At 34.4% G+C, this 7,652-nt stretch overlaps 1 protein-coding gene and 2 long non-coding RNA genes across 3 annotated transcripts in view; all 3 read left to right on the top strand.

The window, feature by feature from the left end:
- Positions 1-1,537, top strand: part of LOC125918069 (uncharacterized) — a 3,560-nt gene extending 2,023 nt beyond the window's left edge. Inside the window, exon 2 of the long non-coding RNA XR_007456368.1 lies at positions 141-1,537. This is a non-coding gene — a long non-coding RNA (uncharacterized LOC125918069). The remainder of the gene's footprint in view (positions 1-140) is intronic.
- The window catches only part of LOC125918068 (transformer-2 protein homolog alpha), a 22,065-nt gene that overhangs the window by 2,473 nt on the left and 11,940 nt on the right, over positions 1-7,652 (top strand). The gene's annotated exons all lie outside the window — the stretch shown is intronic.
- Positions 2,060-7,652, top strand: part of LOC125918070 (uncharacterized) — a 6,718-nt gene continuing 1,125 nt past the window's right edge. Inside the window, exon 1 of the long non-coding RNA XR_007456369.1 lies at positions 2,060-7,593. This is a non-coding gene — a long non-coding RNA (uncharacterized LOC125918070). The remainder of the gene's footprint in view (positions 7,594-7,652) is intronic.

Raw genomic sequence — 7,652 nt, 5'->3', positions numbered from 1 at the left:
GAGAGAGAGGGAGACACAGAATCGGAAACAGGCTCCAGGCTCCGAGCCATCAGCCCGGAGCCTGACGCGGGGCTCGAACTCACGGACCGCGAGATCGTGACCTGGCTGAAGTCGGACGCTTAACCGACTGCGCCACCCAGGCGCCCCAAGTTCTTACTTTTTAATTAGTCATCAAATTGAGGAATGGAACAAGTTTGGGGTAATTGACACTTTACCCACCTAAGAAGGCAGTATATGTAAGATCCCCACCCAACTTTAAGCTAAAATGTATGTAGGCATTAACATTTTATGTTAATAGAAAACGGGTTCTTCCTCCTCCCTGCCCCTTACAGTGTTTACTGTCATAGAAAATATTTTTTGACATGTGATACCCAAGTATATGTTAGTGTAAATGAACTCAGTAGATTGAATAATGCGTTCGCCCACCCTTACCTGTTACATCTTTTTTTTCTTTTGTAGGTTGGGGTAATTGTCTTTATTTGTTATTGGTTAAAGAATTAGAAGAATGCCAGAAGCTTTTCTGAGGGTGTACTTTTTTCTTTTTTAAAATTGTTTCTTACAACAGTTTAACATTCACTAGTGCTTTTGGTTTCTAAACTGTTGTGATTTCTTAGCTGCTAGCCAGCAGTTTAAAAAAGTTTTTAAACAATATAGTTGTCATGTTATCTTTGTATCTAAATGTAATGACCATTTAGAAACACTCAAAAAAGGATTTTCAAATGATGTTTTTGAGGTTTTTAAGTAGTTATACTTCAAATTTTGTAACTAAAATGAAGTAGAGAAAACATTGACGGATCAGTTGAGATTTCATTTGCTTTACCTTTAGAATAAATAGCACCTATATTAACCCCATGTTACTGAAAAGATATTTGGAATTAGAGGGCAACTTTTTTATAGCATTTCAGAATCTTAACCACACCACACCACACCTCCTCCCCCGATTTTTGATGTGTTTTCTAATTTATTCCTCACGATACTTTTGTGAGGGCTAGAGTATTCTTAGCCATTTTAGAAAGTAAAGCAGGCCTAGAAGACCATGCCAGGAATCTGAGATTTACAGGTCCCAGTCCATTGCTCATTGCATACATTATGCTGTATATATTTTGATTTACTTTTTAAAAAGGAGCACGTGTACTTGAGCATCTCAGACATTAATAGAGTTTGTGAGAAACAGTTTACAGGAGCTTAATTTTCCACTGTAGATTAATGTTTCTTCCATTGTAGAGGACTGGAATAAAAGAACGTGGGGAAAGAAAATATAACTGGCTGAATTTTGTTATAAGTAACCCTAATAGTTAACCCAATCAAAATTCCCTTCTGCCTAAGGTAAAACTGTCAAGCATCTGCTGCCTTTTAAGTAAAGGTCAGGTGTTCTTGAGGGAAATAGAACTTGGATTCTAATTTGAGGTGACTGTCAGCTCAAATCTGGGTAAAAGTATATAATCACGTTCCCTGCGATAGAAGTAATAAGGAATTCAGAAAATGAAGCTGGGTGATTTTGTGAGGTAGGGGAAAGGGAAAGCTTTACCTAACACTGGATCTTACAGTTAAGGAATAGATGACAATGAGGAGGTTGCTGGTGCAGTAATAGATGATAGATTTGACTAGATATGCAGTTAGATAATAGAGGGTTTTGAATTCTAGATTTAGGGATTTGGACTTAATCCAATATGCTATAAGAAGGCATGTATGGATTCTTAATTCTGGGAGTGGCATAATGAAAGGAAATTTAGCAAAGAACAGAGGGACTGGTGGTACAAGAAGAGCAGCAAGGCACACGAGGTATTTAAGGAAGGAAATTGTAAAGACTCTGGTCCGTAAAGAATGAGACATTTTTACTTTAAAATAAGTAGTAGGTTCCTTAAAACAATTTGCTTGGGACATGTATATTAAGTTTACAGAAATATTTTATTTTTTAAAACTTTTTTTTCAACTTTTTTTTTTATTTTTGGGACAGAGAGAGACAGAGCATGAACAGGGGAGGGGCAGAGAGAGAGGGAGACAGAATCGGAAACAGGCTCCAGGCTCCAAGCCATCAGCCCAGAGCCTGACACGGGGCTCGAACTCATGGACCGCGAGATCGTGACCTGGCTGAAGTCGGACGCTTAACCGACTGCGCCACCCAGCCGCCCCAGTTTACAGAAATATTTTAAATGGAAATGTCTTTCTGAGCTGAGAGTGAGGCTGGTACTTGAGCTGTGCCTTTCCATGTCATCTTCATAAAGAGTTGTTTGCTTCCCACAGCTTCGATTAAAGTTAGGATTTAGGTCTCCAAAAAATGTTTAGACTTCTTCATAGAAATTATGGGGAATGGAAATTTTCATTTTACTTATTCACCCTCTACCCCTAATTTTTTTTTAACGTAACTTAGAATAACGTTAAGTCCATTTTTTTCTCATTTATTGGCCCATGGTTTTTAATAGAGGTTAAAGATTTTCATGTAGGGTCTATCTTATAATTCCACAGTTGAGGAAAAATGCTACTTGTCTCCTTTTCAGAGTTTGTTAGAGCTTCTTGAGTAGCTAGAATATTTTTAAGTGACTCCTAGTGTTCCTCTTAACACATGATATGGTTTGACTGGATGACAAGCAAAGAGCAAAATAAAAATTCGTCTGTACCAGTTTGGAATTAAAATGTGTGTGCGTTAAGATATTTTGTTAAAGAATAGCAGAAATAGCGGAAGCTTTTTTCTTCTCTGAATCCTGATTTGTAATAATTGGGGTGATGATTGAGCTATTCAAAACCCATCTTGGTGACTGGCTTCTTTTTAAAAATAAAATAAAACTGGGCTTAAAATTTTTCTATTGATGAAACTTTAATAAATGTGGGAGTACAAGGGAGGTTTGCGCTCTCCCTTCCTTTTAAAAAAATAGGAATAAAAAAGAATCTCTATTTTACAGATAAGAATGTCAGCGTTTAGCTTTTAAAAATACTTAGTTCGGTTTCTTAAGCAATTTAATTTCATATATATCATCACATCAACTTGTTACAAAAGGGTAAGACTTTCTTTCCCATAGTAGTGACAGTATTAAACTTGACAGTCTTGTTTTACGTTTAATTTATTTATTAAAGTTAAGTGCTTTCATCCAGTTTTAATGCTTTTTTTATTCCCTCTGTGGATTTTTAAGCAAGGAATTGCTAAACTTAAGGAAACATTTTTAATGCTCAAATTTTAATATTTGAGATTCTTTCGCTGCTCAATATAGGTAGAAGGTAGGATTTCTAAAGGGAGCAATGTAACTAATTGTACCCCCAGTGCAGATTTGTCACAGATGCTTAATGATTCGTGCCATTCCAAAAATGAGAATAAAAAATCTTGAGATCTGAAAGAATGTGAAGGGATTTAAATATTTAGGAATGAGCTTTGTTTACGGATTTACAGAATTTATTTACCTGTGGTCTGTGTAGTGTAACAAGTGTGAAATGGCCAAGGATAATCAATAGTTTCTTAGAACCTTCCTGACAGTGTAAAAACCTACTCTTTGATACTATCATTGGGTGCTCAGGCATCAAATAACTAACCCTGGGACCTTTGTAAAAGGTATATAGTCACATGCTAAATTAGTTAATACTGATTGTTATTTGTTCACCTGTCCTACCAGATTTAGCAGGACAGAAGTGCAGGTGAGGAAGTGTTAATGATCAGATGGGGAAAAGAATCTGGAAACACTGTTTAAAAAAAAAAAAGAGGGGAATAATGAAGGAAATGTGGTTTCCCCTCCCTCCTCTAGATTATTGCCAATATATAGTTGTATATAATCCTTATTGTCTCATGATTTTCACCAAAATGAAATTTTGAATTATGAGTGACTAGGCCTGACCAATCTGAGGTAGAAGAAAAGTTATTTTTTTTAAACTAAGGCCCTGTAGTTTACTCAAGATTCATAAATATTCCCATGATATTAGAAGATGAGAACCTAAGAAATTCTATAGCAGGTTCTTAGTAAAATTTTTTAGCTATTATTTATTGGCTTTTAATATAACTAAATTTTTTTCATGTTAAAATTGGTCATGACATATCAGCTAGCCAGTTTATTGACCACACTTAAAATTTGTAGAAAAGGCTGTAAATATTTCAGGTGATTTCATGGTTGTGACTAGTTTATATTTCATTATTTATGCATAAGTAACAATTCTAAATTTCTTTAAGCATCTCCAAAATTATTCCAAACTGTAGAGAATGTAAAGACAAAGTGTTAGTATATCTGTGAGCCTTTGCAGATGGAAAGACCACTTTAACCTCACTTAGAATGCAGCACACAAGTGTTTTCTTTTTAAGGAATTACTCTGATAGCAGTTATGGGTTAAGACAGTGAAAGTATTTCTTTTATAAGCTTAAGAGTCTAAGAGAAGCAGCCTATCATACTCAAGAGGAAGGAGGCAGAACAGCTGTTTATGTAGACTGAAATTAAAGAATTGGATAAACACAGGTTTCCAATAAGCCCTAAAGAATGAAGTTCTTAGTACAATAAATATTATAAGCTATTTGAGTATTTTAAGTACACCACCCCCCCCACCCCCCACCCCCGCTTTGGGACATAAAATTTGCCTAAATGCACTAGTGTACTTTTATGGACATAGATTTCCAATTTCATAAAGTAGTGGGAAAATATATTTTGAGAGAGCTTGTTTTTTAAAGTTTATACTATTATCATAGAAACTTGAATTTGTATAAACTTGGCACTATTGGTATGGAATTTGCATTGCCATAATATTAGAATGGGTTACAGCTTAGCATTTATATTGTGATGTGTTCATTTTAATGGGCTTTCAAGTACTAAACATATATGTTGAAATTTTTTTCTTCCATCTATTATGATACTAGCTGTATTAAAAGACTGCAATTATTCCTTACCTTAGGAATTGTTCATGTTCTGCAACGATGTGTGCATATGTTTAATAACCTTTTTTTCTTGATTAAAAGAATAGTACATGGTTGTTGTAGTTATGTACGGTGTGTAAAATGCTGCTGTATTTTAACACAGATTGCTTGAATTGGATATACCGTGGTACATTCCTAGTATTGTGGTTAGCTCTCTCGTTTTTATTTTTGGCTGTGTCCTTCAGCTGCCACCAGAGGTACCTTGATAATAAAGAATAGTTGAAAGAACCGACACCGTTTAAGCAGGTTGTACTATGAGAACTTTCTGCCTGGCTTCTGGTTTATAGTAGGTAAGGTAGACTGGAAGCCTGTTTAAGATTGCTTATAAAAATTTGGATATGACTTGGTTGAGTCATTCTGTCCATTTTTTTTATTTTAATGGTTGTTGGATCCGAATGCAGGTTACTGAAGAATTTGCAGAATTTCTTGACTGGGCAGCTTTAAGAGCCGATTCAGTGTAATCAAGTGAAACAGGACAGATAACAGCCCTTCTCAGTATTTTATTTAAGTTTTATGTATTTCTCCGGGGGAAAAGTTGAAGTTATGATTTTGTAATAAAGATAAGTCTCAAAGGTAGAAAAGGATAATCTAGCATTTGTCCACAAAGGTTGTAGGTTGGTTTCTAATGCACAATTTAGTGAAAATGGTACTTCGTACCAGCTTTTGACAAATAAGTTACTTAAAAATGGCAAATATTAATTGATATGACCATTTTTCTTTGTGAAGACTGTTAACTATATCAGTTCTTAGAATGAGGAGCCTTTTTTTTGTATTACAGTAAAAATTCTGAAGAATTAGTAGTTTATTCTTCAAGTTAAGTTCACTGACAGTTACTAATTTTACCTTTTTAGATTGTATCTAAATTGTTTTCAGAGGTTAAAATGATAGTGACAACTTTGTAACCAGTTGTTAACAAGGGAGGTAAGAGGACTGTTTCTTAACCTTGAATGATTCCATGAAGAAATTTATGCAGATTTAAGTTTTCATGATAGAAAAACTGAAGGATAAGCAACAAAAGAGGTATTAGGTGTTTGTGAAACCTTAGATAATTAAAAAGCAAGACTTCTTTTATTTTTTTTAATGTTTATTTATTTTTGAGAGAGACAAATGGACAGAATGCAAATAGGGGAGAGGTAGAGAGAGAGGGAGACACAGAACCAGGCTCCAGGCTCTGAGCTGTCAACACAGAGCCCGAAGAGGGGCTGGAACTCATGAGCTGGGAGATCATGACCTGGGCCACAGTTGGCCACCCAACCAACTGAGCCACCCAGGTGCCCCAGCAAGACTTCTTTTAAAATAGCCTAATGTCTTTTGAAAAAATACTCTGTCATGTCTTAATGTTTTAACAAACCAAAAGGAAAGTTTAGTTTTTTCCAGTAAGTTCTGTGCCAGAACTGAGATTGAAACTTTAAATTTTAAGATGTTACTAAGTTAGCTTGTTTACATTAATTTCTAAGAAATGGCAATTTTCAGCACTATTGAATAATTTTCAGTTGTTATATTTATTTCTGAGGGAAGACTTGAAAATCAAACATACACATATTTGGACCATAATATTTTTACCATGTACTAGAAAGCTTCACATAAGCATTTAAGAAAAAACTTAGATTTTAATATAAGACTGATTTATACAGTTGTAAAATTAAACATTTTACGGTGTCACAGAGTATTCTGATATGTATGTAAACATGAACTGTGGTCATATAGTGTTTCATCTACTGCTGTTCAACAGCATAAATGAATAACATAGGATCTGTGTTATAGAAGGGAAAGCAGAGAGGGGAAGATACTCTTTTCACCTTAATGAACCAGCCTGTGTAATGCTTCAATTACAAGCAAATTGGCCATGCTTTTTTTTTTTTTTTTGAAGTACAGAATATGCTGCTTTTACAGTTTTCAGTGAATGAAAAAGCCTAAATTGCTGTCCCTGCTCCAGTCATCTGTCCAGGAATTTAGAGACTATAGAGAATTTAGAGAGATGTGGTGAAAGACTTACAGGTAGCTAAATGGGAAAGGTTGATATTGAAGGAAAAGGTAGCTATATGTTTCAGTTTTGTTTGCATCTGAAAAAATAAATAGGCCTGGCAGCATTTGTACAGTTCTTGATAAGTAAATCTTTGGACATTAAACTCAAAGAGAAAGTTTTAAGGAAGTTGCATGATAGTCTTATGGCATAAATGAAAATGCGTGTGAGGTTGGGGTAATTATTTACAATGATAATCAAGGCATAAATGGACAGAGAAACCGGACTGTCCCATCCTACTTTGGTCGTAATCATATATCTGTCAGATTAAGAAACAGTCTCTTATTCAGTTTTAAATCATTTGATTTGGAAAGTTTTGATTTATATCCAACTTTTTCAGAAGCCAGTCAGTTTTCTGATATAGGATATAGTTACTGAAGGGCATATATGTATGTGTAACTGCATAAAACATGGAAAACTAATAAAATTGGTGGGATCAAAAAATAAAGACCATGATACTAATTGTATAATTTTTTGTACATTATGATACTTCATGATAATACAGAATATTAAAATGGCACAGTTGCAAAATTACATGTATTAGTAATTTATAAGCCAAAGGGGGCATTTTAAGAATTTCATGTCCTCTTTTCCCCGTAAGTTTATCTTTGTGCTTTATTTCAGAACATATGTTTCTGGTTAAGTTGGAGTGTGCAAAGATAGTGGTCAAACATAATTGGGAAAAGATGTTAGTAATTTCACTAATTTTTTTTTTTTTTTTTTTTTTTTTTTTTTTTTTTTTTTTTT

This window comes from Panthera uncia, unplaced genomic scaffold (genome assembly GCF_023721935.1).
Source record: "Panthera uncia isolate 11264 unplaced genomic scaffold, Puncia_PCG_1.0 HiC_scaffold_422, whole genome shotgun sequence".
NCBI classification, from domain to species: domain Eukaryota; kingdom Metazoa; phylum Chordata; class Mammalia; order Carnivora; family Felidae; genus Panthera; species Panthera uncia.
This window is presented reverse-complemented; position numbering and strand designations above follow the sequence as displayed.